The sequence below is a fragment of the Ranitomeya variabilis genome, chromosome 2 (assembly GCF_051348905.1).
Source record: "Ranitomeya variabilis isolate aRanVar5 chromosome 2, aRanVar5.hap1, whole genome shotgun sequence".
NCBI classification, from domain to species: Eukaryota; Metazoa; Chordata; class Amphibia; order Anura; family Dendrobatidae; genus Ranitomeya; species Ranitomeya variabilis.
Window position 1 is genome coordinate 799,741,822 of NC_135233.1, and position 20,596 is coordinate 799,762,417.

Genomic DNA, 20,596 nt, shown 5'->3' on the forward strand with positions numbered 1-20,596 from the left:
GCCATATACACATTATGTGATGTCCTAAGGCACTCTGCATCCTACCATTTTTCTCAGCTATACCTTGATAATACAGAATTTTATGTAGCGTGTTATTGTCAGTTTAGTATGACGTTGGAAGCATACAGGTGTACAGTAGGACATCAAATTTTATGACTCTTCTACTCAGAAAAGTGTGTAAGTAAAAATGGGGCTGTAAAGGAACTTTATGGCCTACCTTTTTTTAAGAATTACATAGTAACATAGTTATTAAGGTTGAAGGAAGACTTTAAGTCCATCTAGTTCAACCCATAGCCTAACCTAACATGCCCTAACATGTTGATCCAGAGAAAGACAAAAAAAACCCATGTGGCAGAGAGTAAGCTCCACATTGGGGAAAAAAATTCCTTCCCGACTCCACATACGGCAATCAGACTAGTTCCCTGGATCAACGCCCTATCAAGGAATCTAGTATGTATAACCTGTAACATTATACTTTTCCAGAAAGGTATCCAGTCCCCTCTTAAATTTAAGTAATGAATCACTCATTACAACATCATACGGCAGAGAGTTCCATAGTCTCACTGCTCTTACAGTAAAGAATCTGCGTCTGTTATTATGCTTAAACCTTCTTTCCTCCAGACGTAGAGGATGCTTCCTTGTCCCTGTCACCGGTCTATGATTAAAAATATCATCAGAAAGGTCTTTGTACTGTCCCCTCATATATTTATACATTAAAATAAGATCACCCCTTAGCCTTCATTTTTCCAAACTAAATAGCCCCAAGTGTAATAACCTATCTTGGTATTGCAGACCCCCCAGTCCTCTAATAACCTTGGTCGCTCTTCTCTGCAGTTTTGCCCAGAGTTTTAGAATTAAGCACATAGTTACACATCTTATTACGTCTACCCAAGTGCATGACCTTACATTTATCCCCATTAAAGCTCATTTGCCATTTATCAGCCCAAGCTTCTAGTTTACATAAATCATCCTGTAATATAAAATTGTCCTCCTCTGTGTTAGTTACTGTTATGATCCTCAGTGGCTTAGGATCACAAATCTAACCAGCAAGTAGAAGATAATAGGACGAGCACTGGGGATGTGGTAACTGGACTGACCGCAAAACCTGATCCTAACCGCACACACTAAAGGTAGCCGTGGAACGTTTCCTGAAATCCTAGACGTCTCTTCACGGCCTGAGAAACTGACTACCCCTAAAGAGAAAGTAAAGACCTCACTTGCCTCAGAGAAATAACCCCTGAGATATAGAAGCCCCCCACAAATAATAACGGTGAGTTAAGAGGAAAAGACAAACGCAGAGATGAAACAGGTTAAGCAAATGAGGCCCGCTAACGCTAGATAGCAGAAAATAGCAAGGGATCTGTGCGGTCAGTAAAAAACCCTATGCAAAAATATCCACGCAGAGAATGCGAGAACCCCCACACCAACTAACGATGTGGGGGGAGCAACTCAGCACCCCAGAGCACCAGCAAGCAGGGAAATCACATATTAGCAAGCTGGACAAAACCCATCATATACTAGGAAACATCTAGAACACAGATGAGCAAAAATAAGCAAACAAAACTTAGCTTCTCTTGGAGAGACTGATAACAGATGTAGACAGGAGCAATCAGAATAGCACTGAATACAACGACAACAGGCAAGGAATGAAGGACCAGGTGGATTAAATAGGAAACCTAACTAGCAGATGACGAGACAGCTGATCCCAGCCAGAACCTGCAAAATAACAAAAAGAGCCACCAGGGGGAGCCCAAAGAGAGAACTCACACAGTACCACTCACGACCACAGGAGGGAGCCCGGAAACAGAGTTCACAACAGTACCCCCCCCTTGAGGAGGGGTCACCGAACCCTCACCAGAACCCCCAGCGCGATCAGGGTGAGCCACATGGAAGGCACGAACCAAATCAGCCGCATGAACATCAGAGGCGACAACCCAGGAATTATCCTCCTGACCATAGCCCTTCCACTTAACCAAATACTGAAGCCTCCGTCTTGAAATACGAGAATCCAAGATCTTCTCCACCACGTATTCCAATTCTCCCTCAACCAGCACCGGAGCAGGAGGCTCAACAGAAGGAACCACAGGCACCACATACCTCCGCAACAAAGACCTATGGAACACATTATGGATGGTAAACGATGCCGGGAGGTCCAAACGAAATGACACAGGGTTGAGGATTTCCAAAATTTTATAAGGACCGATAAAACGAGGTTTAAACTTAGGAGAAGAAACCCTCATAGGAACATAACGAGAAGACAACCACACCAAATCCCCCACACGAAGTCGGGGACCCACACAGCGACGACGGTTAGCAAAGCGCTGAGCCTTCTCTTGTGACAACGTCAAATTGTCCACCACATGGTTCCAAATCTGCTGCAACCTATCCACCACAGAATCCACCCCAGGACAGTCAGAAGACTCAACCTGACCCGAGGAAAAACGAGGATGAAAACCAGAATTACAAAAAAAAGGTGAAACCAAAGTAGCCGAACTAGCCCGATTATTAAGGGCAAACTCGGCCAATGGCAAAAAAGTCACCCAATCATCCTGGTCAGCAGAAACAAAACATCTCAAATAAGTTTCCAAGGTCTGGTTAGTTCGCTCGGTTTGGCCATTCGTCTGAGGATGGAAGGCCGACGAAAAAGACAAATCAATGCCCATCTTAGCACAAAAGGACCACCAAAATCTGGACACAAACTGGGATCCTCTGTCAGACACAATGTTTTCAGGGATGCCGTGCAGACGAACCACATTCTGAAAAAATAACGGAACCAAATCGGAGGAAGAAGGCAACTTAGGCAAGGGCACCAAATGGACCATTTTAGAAAAACGATCACAAACCACCCAGATGACAGACATTCTCTGAGAGACCAGAAGATCTGAAATAAAATCCATGGAAATATGCGTCCAAGGCCTCTTAGGAACCGGCAAAGGCAAAAGCAAACCACTGGCACGAGAACAGCAAGGCTTAGCCCGACCACAAATCCCACAGGACTGCATAAAGGAACGCACATCCCGCGACAAGGAAGGCCACCAGAAGGATCTAGCCACCAAATCTCTGGTACCAAAAATCCCAGGATGACCCGCCAACACTGAAGAATGGACCTCGGAAATAACTCTGCTGGTCCATCTATCTGGGACAAACAGTCTCTCTGATGGACAACGGTCAGGTCTATCCGCCTGAAATTCCTGTAACACCCGTCGCAAATCTGGGGAAATGGCAGACAAAATTACCCCCTCTTTGAGGATACCAACCGGCTCAGAAACTCCAGGGGAGTCAGGCACAAAACTCCTAGAAAGAGCATCAGCCTTCACGTTCTTTGAACCAGGAAGGTACGAGACCACGAAATCGAAACGTGAGAAAAACAACGACCAACGAGCCTGTCTAGGATTCAACTGCTTGGCCGACTCAAGATAAATCAAATTTTTATGATCAGTCAAGACCACCACACGATGCTTAGCTCCCTCTAGCCAGTGTCGCCACTCCTCAAATGCCCACTTCATTGCCAAAAACTCCCGATTACCAACATCATAATTTCGCTCAGCCGGCGAAAATTTTCTTGAAAAGAAGGCACATGGCTTCATCACAGAGCAATCAGAGCTTCTCTGTGACAAAACAGCCCCTGCTCCAATTTCAGAAGCATCAACCTCGACCTGGAAGGGAAGAGAGACATCTGGCTGACATAAAACTGGAGCCGAAGAAAACCGGTGCTTCAGCTCCTGAAAGGCCTCAACGGCCGCAGGAGACCAGTTAGTCACATCAGAACCCTTCTTGGTCAAATCAGTCAAAGGTTTAACCACACCAGAAAAATTAGCAATGAAGCGACGGTAAAAATTAGCAAAACCCAAGAACTTCTGAAGACTCTTAACCGATGTAGGTTGAGTCCAATCATGAATAGCCTGGACCTTGACTGGGTCCATCTCAATAGAAGAAGGAGAAAAAATAAAGCCCAAAAAGGAAACTTTCTGGACTCCGAAGAGACATTTGGAACCCTTCACAAATAAGGCATTGGCACGCAGGACCTGAAATACCATCCTGACCTGCTTCACATGGGATTCCCAATCATCTGAAAAGACCAAAATATCATCCAGATACACAATCATAAATTTATCCAGATATTCTCAGAAGATATCGTGCATGAAGGACTGAAACACAGAAGGGGCATTAGAAAGTCCAAAAGGCATCACCAAGTACTCAAAATGGCCTTCGGGCGTATTAAATGCTGTTTTCCATTCATCGCCCTGTTTTATACGCACAAGATTATACGCACCGCGAAGATCTATCTTGGTGAACCAACTAGACCCCCTAATCCGAGCAAACAGATCAGACAACAATGGTAAGGGATACTGGAATTTGACCGTGATTTTATTTAGAAGGCGATAATCTATACAGGGTCTCAATGAACCATCCTTCTTGGCCACAAAAAAGAATCCCGCACCAAGAGGGGACGAGGAGGGGCGAATATGTCCCTTCTCCAAAGACTCTTTTACATAGCTCCGCATAGCGGCATGCTCTGGTACAGACAAATTAAACAGTCGTCCCTTAGGGAACTTACTACCAGGAATCAAATTTATAGCACAATCACAATCCCTATGAGGAGGTAGGGCACTGGATTTGGGCTCATCAAATACATCCTGGTAGTCCGACAAAAACTCAGGGACTTCAGAAGGAGTAGAGGAAGCAATAGATACCAAGGGAGCATCGCCATGAATTCCCTGGCAACCCCAACTCAACACAGACATTGCTTTCCAATCCAGGACTGGATTATGAGCCTGCAACCATGGCAGACCCAACACGACAACGTCATGCAAATTATATAACACAAGAAAGCGAATCACCTCCTGATGTGCAGGAGTCATACACATGGTCACTTGAGTCCAGTATTGAGGTTTATTCTTGGCCAATGGTGTAGCATCAATTCCCTTCAATGGAATAGGGAACTGTAATGGCTCAAGGATAAAACCACAGCGCTTGGCAAATGACAAATCCATCAGATTCAGGGCGGCACCTGAATCTACAAAAGCCATAACTGAGTAGGATGACAGAGAGCAAATCAAAGTAACAGACAAAATGAATTTAGGCTGTACAGTACCAATGGTGGCAGATCTAGCGAAGTTTTTTGTGCGCTTAGAGCATGCTGAGATAACATGACCAGAATCACCACAGTAAAAGCACAACCCATTCTGACGTCTATGATTTTGCCGTTCAATTCTGGTCAGAATCCTATCACATTGCATAGACTCAGGTTTCTGTTCAGAAAACACCGCCAGATGGTGCGCAGGTTTGCGCTCCCGCAAACGCCGATCAATCTGAATGGCCAAAGCCATTGACTCATTCAGACTCGCAGGCGTGGGGAACCCCACCATAACATTCTTAATGGCTTCAGAAAGACCTTCTCTGAAATTTGCAGCCAGGGCACACTCATTCCATTGAGTAAGCACCGACCATTTCCGAAATTTTTGACAATACACCTCAGCTTCATCCTGACCCTGAGAGAGAGCCAGCAAGGCCTTTTCTGCCTGGTTCTCAAGATTAGGTTCCTCATAAAGCAATCCAAGCGCCAGAAAAAACGCATCCACATGCAGCAATGCAGGATCTCCCGGCGCCAGGGAGAAAGCCCAATCTTGAGGGTCGCCACGTAACAGGGAGATAACAATTTTAACTTGCTGAGCGGAATCACCAGAGGAACGAGGTCTCAAAGAAAGAAATAATTTACAATTATTCTTAAAATTCAGAAACCTAGATCTATCTACAGAAAAAAACTCAGGAATAGGTACTTTTGGCTCAGACATAGGACTGTGAACAACAAAATCCTGAATGCTTTGCACCCTTGCAGCAAGATGATCCACACTAGAAGTCAGACTCTGAATATCCATGTCTGCAGCTGAACTCAAAGCCACCCAGAGATTAAGGGAAGGAGAGAAGCAGGACACACTGCAGAGCAGAAAAAAAAGAATTGAACTCAGGATTTCTCTTATCCCACTTTTGCGATGCATTTAACACTTTGGGCCTGTTGTACTGTTATGATCCTCAGTGGCTTAGGATCACAAATCTAACCAGCAAGTAGAAGATAATAGGACGAGCTCTGGGATGTGGTAACTGGACTGACCGCAAAACCTGATCCTAACCGCACACACTAAAGGTAGCCGTGGAACGTTTCCTGAAATCCTAGACGTCTCTTCACGGCCTGAGAAACTGACTACCCCTAAAGAGAAAGTAAAGACCTCACTAGCCTCAGAGAAATAACCCCTGAGATATAGAAGCCCCCCACAAATAATAATGGTGAGTTAAGAGGAAAAGACAAACGCAGAGATGAAACAGGTTAAGCAAATGAGGCCCGCTAACGCTAGATAGCAGAAAATAGCAAGGGATCTGTGCGGTCAGTAAAAAACCCTATGCAAAAATATCCACGCAGAGAATGCGAGAACCCCCACACCAACTAACGATGTGGGGGGAGCAACTCAGCACCCCAGAGCACCAGCAAGCAGGGAAATCACATATTAGCAAGCTGGACAAAACCCATCATATACTAGGAAACATCTAGAACACAGATGAGCAAAAATAAGCAAACAAAACTTAGCTTCTCTTGGAGAGACTGATAACAGATGTAGACAGGAGCAATCAGAATAGCACTGAATACAACGACAACAGGCAAGGAATGAAGGACCAGGTGGATTAAATAGGAAACCTAACTAGCAGATGACGAGACAGCTGATCCCAGCCAGAACCTGCAAAATAACAAAAAGAGCCACCAGGGGGAGCCCAAAGAGAGAACTCACACAGTGCCACTCACGACCACAGGAGGGAGCCCGGAAACAGAGTTCACAACAGGTTACCCTGCAGAGTTTAGTGTCATCTGCAAATATTGAAATTCTACTCTGTATGCCCCCTACATGGTCTTTAATAAATATGTTACAAAGAAGAGGGCCCAATACTGACCCCTGTGGTACCCCACTGCTAACCGCGACCCAGTCCGAATTAGCTCCATTAACCCCTTAATCCCATATGACGTACTATCCCGTCAAGGTGACCTGGAACTTAATTCCCAGTGACGGGATAGTACGTCATATGCAATAATGTCACGGACCGCTCCCGGCACATTAACCCCCGGCACACTGCGATCAAACATGATCGCAGTGTTCCGGCGGTACAGGGAAGCATCGCGCAGGGAGGGGGCTCCTTGCATGCTTCCCGGAGACGATCGGTACAAGGCGATGTGCTCACCTTGTACCGAGCGTCTCCTCCCTGCAAACCCCGGATCCAAAATGGCCGTGGGGCTACTTCCGGGTCCTGCAGGGAGGTGGCTTACCAAGTGCCTGCTAAGAGCAGGCGCTGGTAAGCCAGGAGCAGGGCATGTCAGATTGCTGATCTGACACAGTACTCTGAAAAGTGTCAGATCAGCGATCTGTCACTATACAGTGATGTCCCCCCTGGGACAAAAGAAAAAAGTTTAAAAAAAAAAAATTTAAATGTGTAAAAAAAAAAAAAAATCCTAAATAAAGAAAAAAAAAAATTGTTCCCATAAATACATTTCTTTATCTAAATAATAAAAAAACAGTAAAAGTACACATATTTAGTATCGCCGCGTCCGTAACGACCCGACCTATAAAGCTGTCCCACTAGTTAACCCCTTCAGTGAACACCGTAAAAAAAAAAAAAAAAAAAAAAACGAGGGAAAAAAACAACACTTTATTATCATACCGCCGAACAAAAAGTGGAATAACACGCGATCAAAAAGAAGGATATAAATAACCTTGGTAGCGCTGAAAACGTCATCTTGTCTCGCAAAAAGCGAGCCACTACACAGCATCATCAGCAAAAAAATAAAAAACTTATAGTCCTCAGAATAAAGCGATGCAAAAATAATTATTTTTTCTATAAAATAGTTTTTATCGTATAAAAGCGCCAAAACATAAAAAAATTATGTAAATGAGGTATCGATGTAATCGTACTGACCCGAAGAATAAAACTGCTTTATCCATTTTACCAAACGTGGAACGGTATAAACGCCCCCCCCCAAAAGAAATTCATTAATAGCTGGTTTTTGGTCATTCTGCCTCACTAAAATCGGAATAAAAAGCGATCAAAAAATGTCACGTGCCCAAAAATGGTACCAATAAAAACGTCAACTCGTCCCGCAAAAAAAGACCTCACATGACTCTGTGGACCAAAATATGGAAAAATTATAGCTCTCAAAATCTGGTAACGCAAAAAATATTTTTTGCAATAAAAAGCGTCTTTTAGTGTGTGACAGCTGTCAATCATCAAAATCCGCTAAAAAACCCGCTATAAAAGTAAATCAAACCCCCCTTCATCACCCCCTTAGTTAGCGAAAAATAAAAAAATTTAAAAAAAGTATTTATTTCCATTTTCCCATTAGGGCTAGGGTTAGGGTTAGGGCTAGGGTTAGGGTTAGGGCTAGGGTTAAGGCTACGGTTAGGGCTAGGGTTAGGGCTACGGTTAGGGCTAGGGGTTGGGCTAGGGTTAGGGTTGGGGCTAGGGTTAGGGCTATTTAGGGTTAGGGCTACAGTTAGGGCTGGGGCTAAAGTTAGGGTTAGGGCTGGGGCTAAAGTTTGGGTTGGGGCTAAAGTTAGGGTTAGGGCTACAGTTAGGGTTGGGGCTACAGTTAGGGTTAGGTTTGGGGTAAAGTTAGGGTTGGGGCTAAAGTTAGGGTTAGGTTTGGGGTAAAGTTAGGGTTGGGGCTAAAGTTAGGGTTAGGGTTTGGATTACATTTACGGTTGGGATTAGGGTTAGGGGTGTGTCAGGGTTAGGGGTGTGGTTAGGGTTATGGCTGGGATTAGGGTTAGGGGTGTGTTTGGGATAGGGTTTCAGTTATAATTGGGGGTTTCCACTGTTTAGGCACATCAGGGCTCTCCAAACGCGACATGGTGTCCGATCTCAATTCCAGCCAATTCTGTTTTGAAAAAGTAAAACAGTGCTCCTTCCCTTCTGAGCTCTTCCGTGCGCCAAAACGGGTTTACCCCAACATATGGGGTATCAGCATACTCAGGACAAATTGGACAACAACTATTGGGGTCCAATTTCTCTTGTTACCCTTGGGAAAATAAAAATTTGGGGGCTAAAAAAACATTTTTGTGGGAAAAAAATTAATTTTTATTTTCACGACTCTGCGTTATAAACTGTAGTGAAACACTTGGGGGTTCAAAGTTCTCACAACACATCTAGGTAAGTTCCTTGGGGGGTCTAGTTTCCAATATGGGGTCACTTGTGGGGGATTTCTACTGTTTAGGTGCATCAGGGGCTCTGCAAATGCAACATGACGCCTGCAGACCAATCCATCTAAGTCTGCATTCCAAATGGCGCTCCTTCCCTTCTGAGCTCTGCCATGCGCCAAACGGTGGTTCCCCCCACATATGGGGTATCCGTGTACTCAGGACAAATTGGACAACAACTTTTGGGGTCCAATTTCTCCTGTTACCCTTGGAAAAATACAAAACAAGGGACTAAAATAATTTTTGTGGAAAAAAAATGATTTTTTATTTTCACGACTCTGCGTTATAAACTGTAGTGAAAAACCTGGGGGTTCAAAGTTTTCACAACACATCTAGATAAGTTCCATGGGGGGGTCTAGTTTCCAATATGGGGTCACTTGTGGGGGGTTTCTACTGTTTAAGTGCATCAGGGGCTCTGCAAATGCAACGTGACGCCTGCAGACAAATCCATCTAAGTCTGCATTCCAAATGGCGCTCCTTCCATTCCGAGCTCTGCCATGCGCCCAAACGGTGGTTCCCCCCACATATGGGGTATCAGCGTACTCAGGACAAATTGAATAACAACTTTTGGGGTCGAATTTCTCCTGTTACCCTTGGGAAAATACAAAACATGGGGCTAAAAAATAATTTTTGTGAAAAAAAAAAGAATTTTATTTTCACGGCTCTGCTTTTTAAACTGTAGTGAAACACTTGGGGGTTCAAAGCTGTCAAAACACATCTAAATAAGTTCCTTAGGGGGTCTATTTTCCAAAATGGTGTCACTTGTGGGGGGTTTCAATGTTTAGGCACATCAGGGGCTCTCCAAACGCAACATGGCGCCCCATCTCAATTCCAGTCAATTTTGCATTGAAAAGTCAAACGGCACTCCTTCCCTTCCGAGCTCTGTCATGCTCCCAAACAGTGGTTTACCCCCACATGTGGGGTATCGGCGTACTCAGAACAAATGGCACAACAACTTTTGGGGTCCAATTTCTTCTCTTACCATTGGGAAAATAAAAAATTGGGGGAGAAAAATCATATTTGTGAAAAAATATGATTTTTTATTTTGACGGCTCTGCATTATAAACTTCTGTGAAGCACTTGGTGGGTCAAAGTGCTCACCACACATCTAGATAAGTTCCTTAGGGGGTCTACTTTCCAAAATGGTGTCACTTGTGGAGGGTTTCAATGTTTAGGCACATCAGGGGCTCTCCAAATGTAACATGGCGTCCCATCTCAATTCCAGTCAATTTTGCATTGAAAAGTCAAACGGCACTCCTTCCCTTCCGAGCTCTGCCATGCACCCAAACAGTGGTTTACCCCCACATATGGGGTATCAGCGTACTCAGGACAAATTGTACAACAACTTTTGGGGTCCATTTTCTCCTGTTACCCTTGGTAAAATAAAACAAATTGGAGCTGAAGGAAATTTTTTTGTGAAAAAAGTTAAATGTTCATTTTTTTAAACATTCCAAAAATTCCTGTAAAACACCTGAAGGGTTAATAAACTTCTTGAATGTGGTTTTGAGCACCTTGAGGGGTGCAGTTTTTAGAATGTTGTCACATTTGGTTATTTTCTATCACCCTCAAAATGACTTCAAATGTGATGTGGTCCCTAAAAAATATTGGTGTTGTAAAAATGAGAAATTGCTGGTCAACTTTTAACCCTTATAACTCCCTAACAAACAAAAAAATTTGGTTCCAAAATTGTGCTGATGTAAAGTAGACATGTGGGAAATGTTACTTATTAATTATTTTGTGTGACATATCTCTGATTTAAGGGTATAAAAATTCAAATTTGGAAAATTGCAAAATTTTCAAACTTTTCGCCAAATTTCTGTTTTTTTCACAAATAAACGCAAGTTATATCAAAGAAATTTTACCACTATCATGAATTACAATATGTCTCGAGAAAACATTGTCAGAATCGCCAAGATCCGTTGAAGTGTTACAGAGTTATAACCTCATAAATGGACAGTGGTCAGAATTGTAAAAATTGGCCCGGTCATTAACGTGCAAACCACCCTTGGGGCTTAAGGGGTTAATAACCACCTTTTGTTTCCTATCCCTGAGGCAGCTCTTAACCCACTTACACATATTTTCCCCTATTCCCATTATTCTCATTTTACGTATCAACTTTTTGTGTGGCACCGTATCAAAAGCTTTTGAAAAGTCCACATACACTACGTCCACTGGGTTCCCTTGGTCCAGTCCGGAACTTACCTCTTCATAGAAATTGATCAGATTTGTCTGACAGGAGCTGTCCCTAGTAAATCCATGTTGGTATTGGGTCATGAGGTTATTCCTCATCAGATACTCCAGCATAGCATCCCTTAGAATGCCCTCCAGGATTTTACCCACAGTAGAGGTTAAGCTTACTGGCCTATAATTTCCGAGTTCAATTTTTGTCCCCTTTTTGAATATTGGCACCATATTTGCTATACGCCAGTCCTGTGGTACAGACCCTGTTATTATGGACTCTTTAAAGATTAAAAGTAATGGTCTATCAATGACTGTACCTTATTCCTGCAGTACTCGGGAGTGTATCCCATCCGGGCCCGGAGATTTGTCAATTTTAGTGATTTTTAGACGCCGCCGTACTTCCTGCTGGGTTAAGCAGGTGACACTTAATGGGGAATTTTTGTTATCACTGATCATATTGTCTGCCATGGGATTTTCTTGTGTAAATACTGATGAAAAAAAGTCATTTAGCATATTGGCTTTTTCCTCATCCTCATCCACCACTTTACCCAGACTATTTTTAAGGGGGCCAACACTTTCATTTTTTAGTTTCTTACTATTTATGTAGTTAAAGAATATTTTGGAATTATTTTTACTCTCTCTGGCAATAAGTCTCTGTCTCAATTTTTGCTGCCTTGATTTGCTTTTTACAGAATTTATTTAATTTTCTGTATTTACTGCCTCATCACTACCTACTTCCTTTAATTCTCTAAATGCTTTCTTTTTGTCCCTTATTGTGCCCCTTACATCTTTATTTAGCCATATTGGTTTCCTCCTATTTCTAGTATGTTTATTCCCATACGGTATATACTGTGCACAGGTCCTATCCAGGATGCTAATAAACGTTTCCCATTTTCTTTGTGTATTTTTATGTCTCAGGATATCGTCCCAGTTAATTGCACCAAGATCATCTCTCATCCATTGGAAATTTGCCCTCCTGAAGTTTAGTGTCCTTGTAACCCCTCTACTACACATCTTATTAAATGATACATCAAAACTTATTATTTTGTGATCACTATTCCCCAAGTGACCCCCAACCCTTATATTTGATATGCGGTCTGGCCTGTTGGTTAATATTAGGTCTAGCAGTGCCCACCTTCTTGTTGGGTCCTGAACCAGTTGTGAAAGGTAATTGTCTCTCATAGTTGTCAAAAACCGATTACCTTTGCTGGAACTGCAGGTTTCTGTTCCCCAATCTATTTCAGGGTAGTTGAAGTCCCCCATAATAATGACTTCTCCTTGAGTCGCAGCTTCATCTATTTGCTTTATGAGGATATTCTCCATTGCTTCCATTATTTTTGGAGACTTATAACTAACCCCTATCAGTAATTTATTATTTCCCCCCCCTCCCCTTATCTCCACCCACAGGGACTCCACATTTTCATTGTTTTGTTTCTTTCAGCGAGATCTAAACATACACTCAAGACCTCTTAAAATTGTCTCCTGGAAGGGTTAGCCGTTAAAAATAAAGCCATAAAATGATTATGTAGGAATTTTCAGTCCTTGGATCATTCTCTACACTGACTGCTATAAAAAACCACACAAAAAAACCTTATAGGCATAGTATGCCAACCACACAATAATCCTGGGAATTAGGACTGGTGTGAAGTGTCCTCATGATGTGGGCCTTTTCATGTTGTGGCCCACATGGTCTCCAGACCAATATTCTATAAATATATATATGAGGGGTGCACCCCTGTATCAATCATGAAAACAGGGTGCAAAAACCTGGTCTGTAGAATAAATTGAATAAACACAGAAGGGAAAAGACTAGACCAATAACGGTATGCACACCCATAGAATTTACAAAAAAATCAAGAAATTTTTATTGCACCTCAAAAAGACAAACACATGATAAAACCATTTAAAAAAAGGCCTGAATATAAAGCCAATAACCATTACCCCTATATGTCTGATACATAGAACAACATAACCAACATATAAAGTACTATTCAATGACAATAATATACTTGGTTATATAAATGCAAATATACAATGTCTCCTGTCCATGGGTATGGTTTCTCAAATAACAGAAATGAGGAAGAAGACTTTATATTACAGATACAGATATATGAAAAAGGAACCCAATAGTGGCGTCCAACAACCTGTAGTCATATATTAACGTTGTTATAACCCCATATGCTTAATATAGTAATTAGCAGTGTTATATGAGCATGCTCAATACCCAAACAATAACGGTACCGATATCCCTCTCACAATATAGGTTTAGGTGTATGCTTAAGACCCCAACCTGATATATGTCAAGCCACCCACAGTCATTTGGTGTGGCAAAAAAAGGGGGGATGTGCTGCAGATGGAAAGCGATAAACTCACAAGTTTGAGCAAGATGGAACAAAAAATGCCAAAGGTGAAGGGCGCAGCAACCTCAGACATGACATACGACCTTACTTCCCCTGACGAAGCTGCGTTTGCAGCGATACGCGTGGGGCTCTTACCTCACCCCTTAGCCTGTCTCCTGTCTTGTTTGGGCATTTCTACCCACGGTATATTATTTTTCAGCACCGGTGCTGCGCCCTTCACCTTTGTCATTTTTTGTTCCATCTTGCTCAAACTTGTGAGTGTATCGCTTTCCATCTGCAGCACATCCCCCCTTTTTTTGCCACACCAAATGACTGTGGGTGGCTTGACTTATATCAGGTTGGGGTCTTAAGCATACACCTAAACCTATATTGTGAGAGGGATATCGGTACTGTTATTGTTTGGGTATTGAGCATGCTCATATAACACTGCTAATTACTATATTAAGCATATGGGGTTATAACAACGTTAATATATGACTACAGGTTGTTGCACGCCACTATTGGGTTCCTTTTTCATATATCTGTATCTGTAATATAAAGTCTTCTTCCTCATTTCTGTTATTTGAGAAACCATACCCATGGACAGGAGACATTGTATATTTGCATTTATATAACCAAGTATATTATTGTCATTGAATAGTACTTTATATGTTGGCAGGGCCGGTTTTAGACAAACTGGGGCCCTAGGCAAAAATTTAAAGTGGGGCCCCAAATGCTAACATTGTAAAATCACACAAACATTTAGGTTACATTACATGAGCAGGATATGGATACAGTTGGTGGAGGGGCCTGGAGCCAGTGCTCACACTGTGGCCCCCATATTTAGGGGCCTAGATCGGCCAACAGGTCTGCCACTATTAGCTGTATGCAGGGGTGTTGCTAGGGTCAGAAAAGATTGGGGGCCCAAGACAAAGAGTTGCCCCCAACCCCCTCTTAATTTTTTTTTAACACCATAGATAATACAGTGATAACTCTATAAGAACAGATAATGTAGTAGATGTCACCTGCAGTCCTATGTAACACCAGAGACAGCAGTGGTAACTCTCTAAGAACAGATAATGTAGTAGATGTCACCTGCAGTCCTATGTAACACCACAGATATAGCGTTTCAGAGTAAGACTATGTTCACATGCAGCATTTTTTTCAGTAGACAAAACCTTTTCTATTAGCAGTAAAAACGTTACGTTCAAAGCACCTGTTTTTCAGCTTGTTTTGTGGTGTTCTTCACACTTTTTTCAGCTTTTTTTTGGCGTGAGGATGTTTGTTTTGTCTACAGTATGTTTAAGACCACATTCATACGATCAGTATTTGGTCAGTATTTCACATCAGTATGTGTAAGCCAAAACCAGGAGGGTAATAAATACAGAAGTGGTGACGTGTTTCTCAGGCTATGTGCACATGCTGCAGATTTTGCTGTGGATCCGCAGCAGTTTTCCATGCGTTGTACAGCACCATGTAAACCTATGGAAAACAAAATCCGCCGAACACATGCTGCGGAAAATACCACGCAGAAGCGCTGCATTGTATGTTCTGCAGCATGTCAATTCTTTGGCAGATTCCGCAGCATTTTACACCTGCTCCATAATAGGAATCTGCAGGTGTAAAAACGCTGTTGAAAACCGCACAAAAAAATGCAGCAATTCCGCCGTAAATCTGCAGGTAAAATGCAGGGTGTTTTATCTGGAGATTTTTAGGAATCTGCGTGGAAAAATCCATGGCAGATTCCGCATCGTGTGCACATAGCCTCATTGTTCCACTGCTGTTTCTGCATTACAAATACTGATGTGAAATACTGAACATGTGAACGAGACCTAATAGTTTACTTCACCAAAACCACTTAAACAATTGCAGTGAAAAATGCCGTTGCAATATCTGCAGCTTTTTTATTCTTTCATTGCTTTCTACAGGTGAAAACACACTGAAAGAAGTGACACGCTACAGATTTAAAAAGCGCTACAGTTCTGAAATCCAGTCAGAAAAAAAACAAGCGCCTGCAGGAGATTTCGGAAATCTCCTATGTTAGGCTGGCACTTTATAAAGCAGCTTTTCGCCATGTTCATATGCAGAATGTTTGCAGCTCTTTCTTCTGCAAATAAGAAGTTTACAGCATTTTACAGCACAAGCAAAAACTGAGATTTTCAGAAATCTCCTGCACACCCTTTTACAGTTATATGAAAAAGTTTGGGCCCCCCTATTAATCTTAAGCTTAATGTTTTATAAAAATTGTTTTTTTGCAACAGCTATTTCAGTTTCATATATCTAATAACTGTTGGACACAGTAATGTTTCTGCCTTGAAATGAGGTTTATTGTACTAACAGAAAATGTGCAATCTGCATTCAAACAAATTTTGACAGGTGCATAAGTATGGGCACCATTATCATTTTCTTGTTTTAAATACTCCTACCTACTTTTTACTGACTTACTAAAGCACTTTTTTTGGTTTTGTAACCTCATTGAGCTTTGAACTTCATAGCCAGGTGTATGCAATCATGAGAAAAGCTACTTAAAGTGGCCACTTGCAAGTTGTTCTCCTGTTTGAATCTCCTCTGAAGAGTGGCATCATGGGCTCCTCAAAACAACTGTCAAATGATCTGAAAACAAAGATTATTCAACATAGTTGTTCAGGGGAAGGATACAAAAAGCTGTCTCAGAGATTTAACCTGTCAATTTCCACTGTGAGGAACATAGTAAGGAACTGGAAGAACACAGGTACAGTTCTTGTTAAGGCCAGAAGTGGCAGGCCACGAAAAACATCAGAAAGGCAGAAAAGAAGAATGGTGAGATCAGTCAAGGATAATCCTCAGGCCACCTCCAGAGAGCTGCAGCATCAACTTGCTGCAGATGGTGTCACTGTGCATCGGTCAACTATACAACGCACTTTGCACAAGGAGAAGCTGTATGGGAGAGTGATGCGAAAGAAGCCGTTTCTGCAAGCACGCCACAAACAGAATCGGCTGAGGTATGCAAAAGCACCTTTGGAGAAGCCAATTTATTTTTGGAAGAAGGTCCTGTGGACTGATGAAACCAAGATTGAGTTGTTTGGTCATACAAAAAGGCGTTATGCATGGCGGCAAAAAAACACAGCATTCCAAGAAAAACACTTGCTACCCACAGTAAAATTTGGTGGAGGTTCCATCATGCTTTGCGGCTGTGTGGCCAATGCCGGCACTGGGAATCTTGTTAAAGTTGAGGGACGCATGGATTCCTCTCAGTATCAGCAGATTCTTGACAATAATGTTCATGAATCAGTGACAAAGTTGAAGTTACACAGGGGATGGATCTTTCAGCAAGACGATCCAAAACGCCGCTCCAAATCTACTCCGGCATTCATGCAGAGGAACAATTACACTGTTCTGGAACGGCCATCCCAGTCCCCAGACCTGAATATCGTTGAACATCTGTGGGATTATTTGAAGAGGGCTGTCCATGCTCGGCGACCATCAAACTTAACTGAACTGGAATTGTTTTGTAAAGAGGAATGGTCAAAAATACCTTCATCCAGGATCCAGGAACTCATTAAAAGCTACAGGAAGCGACTAGAAGCTGTTATTTTTGCAAAAGGAGGATCTACTATATATTAATGTCACTTTGTTTGAAAGCAGATTGCACATTTTCTGTTAGTACAATAAACCTCATTTCAAGGCAGAAACATTACTGTGTCCAACAGTTATTAGATAAATGAAACTGAAATAGCTGTTGCAAAAAAACAATTTTTTTATAAAACATTAAGCTTAAGATTAATAGGGGTGCCCAAACTTTTTCATATAACTGTATTTTCCCCTGACTGAATTTCACAACTGCAGCGTTTTTTAAATCTGCAGCGTGTCACTTTCAGCTATTTTTTTCACCCGTAGAAAGCAATGAAAAAGTTTAAAAAATGCTGCAAATGTTGCAAACTTGGTTTTCGCTGCGTTTTTTGTGAATAACACTAACTTTATTAAATGTGTACTGTAGACAAAATGCATACTGTAAAAAACAAACAGCAAAAGCTCTAAGGGTGTGTGTCCACAATCAGAATACGCTGCGAGTCGGCTGCTGTGTACTTGTGCAGCGTCCAACCCGCAGCGGCCAGATGTTACAGTATAGTGGATGGGATTTCAAGAAATTCCATCTCTACTATACGTGCACTGACACCCGCACCTCACCTGCAGAGACAGACATGGGGCGCGTCTGTCCAGGCTGCAGCATGTCAATTTATATGGCGTAGACGCGAGTCTCCACAAGAGAAATCTCACCCCTGCAATGTATAGGACGCAGGGATTCCGCACAGATCAATGAACACACGCGGAATCACATGTGTTCAAAACATGGCAGCACTTTGGACACCGCACATGTCCACTGCGTCCGAAGGGCTGCCATTTCCGGATCCTCTGCACATACCCTAAAAAATGGGTGCTTTGAAAGCAGTGTTTTTACTGCCAAGAGAGCAGGTTTTGGCTGCAAAACAAAAATGCGCCAAAAACGCTGATTCCTATGCACACCTGTACTATATATGTGTATGGTTTACCCTTATTATTTCACGTGGGAATTAATTTATTTCTATATAATAAATACCCTGATTCAGCAAACAATATTCCTGTCTTGTGTCATCCAGACAGTAGTGACAGCAGGTCGCCCTGTCAGATTACAAGCAGTGATTTAGTGACTGGTCAGAGCCAATGCTGATGGCTGCTGTATGTGACTGTGAAACCTGATCCTACAGCAAACAGCACAGAGCTCCGGACCACATGAGTAAATCACTGCACTGAGGGGGTCTCCAGGGGGGTTTGGGAGACACGTTCTGGGACTACAGAGCAATGCACAGCATTATTCACTGCTGAAAACCCTCTGGGCACTTCATACAGGGGTTGCAGATGCAGGGGGCCCCCTTGTAGGTGGGGGCCCCAGGCGTCTGCCTGGTCTGTCTGTGCCAAACGCCGGCCCTGTATTTTGGTTATGTTGTTCTACGTATCAGACATATAGCGGTAATGGTTATTGGCTTTATATTCAGGACTTTTTTTTAAATGGTTTTATCATGCATTTGTCTTTTTGAGGTGCAATAAAAATTTCTTGATTTTTTTTTTGTAAATTCTATGGGTGTTCATACCGTTATTGGTCTAGTCGTTTCCCTTCTGTGTTTCTCCAGACCAATATTCGGCTATCATTCCATCTAAGATAAAAGTGGGACTCATCACTGAAGAGGATATACAGTACCTTCATTCCAGTCTCTATTGCTCTTGCTCTCCATTATTATAGCATCTCAGAGTAATGGTGTGAGGTCACTGAAAAGGCTTTCATGAAGTAACATCACACCGGTCCTATTTTCGTGAGGAAAGAGAAGGATGGCATAACATACTCGTGTAGCCTGGCTCATCTATTCTTCAATCCATGTACGCTAACAGCTCCACATTGTGTTGATTTGATTGTAGAATTAGGGGTATGGTTGTTTCTCCAAAGCAGCCTTTGTGGCCGAAATGTGGTACCATGGCCTACAGCATCTCTAGCCCTCTCCCCATCGAGCATGTCTGTGTGTCATTGGTTGGAAATTGCAAAGGGAGCTGACAGCTTTGGATATTTAGTATTTACATGCCCAAGTACATTTAGTGTAGCATATCTCAGATATTAATAACCTTACTCATAGCAGTCAAGGCACATAAGTATATGTATTTCTACATGCAGTTCTCATACTTAATATTGAATAAATTAAGATGTTTTGAACATTTTGTTTCCATTTTTTCATCATTTGCATATCATGAACTCCTTCCTGACATCTGACGTAAAACTAAATGTACATCATGAATCAGTAAGGATTTCCCACATCGTCACATATTCATGTTGATGATGTGAGCACAAGAGCTATGCCCGCATGGTCATGGCCAGGAGCTCTGCTTATCTGTTCAAGCTCCTGCAGCAACATGTGTAATGCCAGTGATGCACTACTCTGCCATAAGCCATGCACCATTCAGTGTGCGGATGTTACCACCTCGCTATGGCAGGAACAAAAGTAAAAGAAAATGTAGTTTGTGGCGCCTTGGTGCACTGTATTCACTGCTGTCTCCTGGTAGTGTGATGGTATAAGCTCAGTAGCAAAGCCACAAAAGAGGACTAAAAATCCTCCCAAAAAAATACAGCTGAAAAAAAGGGGCAGCACCGCTTACCTGCACAGGTCTTTGCACAAATGCACTACAGGATGCAGCCAGCCCATATAGCAAAGATGTTGGCAACACAGGTGCAAAATCCTAAATGGACAGCCACTCACAACCCACCAGTTCATGGAGGGGGTAACTGCTTAGCATACATTTGCAGAATAGAGGCCTGTATAGGGCGCTGTTCACATGTAGGTAATGCATAGTGTCTGGCTCTCAGCCTATTAGTCACGCCCCTACTATTCTTAAAGGCAGGCTGGCCAGTACTCTCTCAGTGCACCCCATGTGAACACCCCTGTATACAAGACCCAACGTGCTGGGCTTGGCTGTACCCTGAAAAATACAATTCACACATTACATATAAATATGTGAGGTATTGGTCGATATTTTGGCCAAGATATGCAAGCTCGCAACCCAACGTCAAGGGTCTTCACGCTTGCGAGTCCCATCATTAAACTCAGTAGCAAAGCCAAAAAAGAGGATTAAGAAGTCGTCTGCAATGCCAAACGCAGAGACATTCTGCAACAAGATGCAGAGCGACTGTCTTTAGCATCTTGTATATCAAAATACGAAAATGGTTGCACTCAATTGTGTTAAATCATGTCAATGTGAAATAGTGGTAGTAGTTTTTATTATTATTACTAGATGGCAGCCCGATTCTAAAGAATCGGGAGTCTAGAATCCATATATACT

General features: G+C 42.4%; 1 protein-coding gene across 2 annotated transcripts in view; it reads left to right on the forward strand.

Annotated features, from left to right (window-relative positions):
• Positions 1-20,596, forward strand: part of LOC143809933 (cyclic GMP-AMP synthase-like) — a 77,776-nt gene that overhangs the window by 48,506 nt on the left and 8,674 nt on the right. The gene's annotated exons all lie outside the window — the stretch shown is intronic.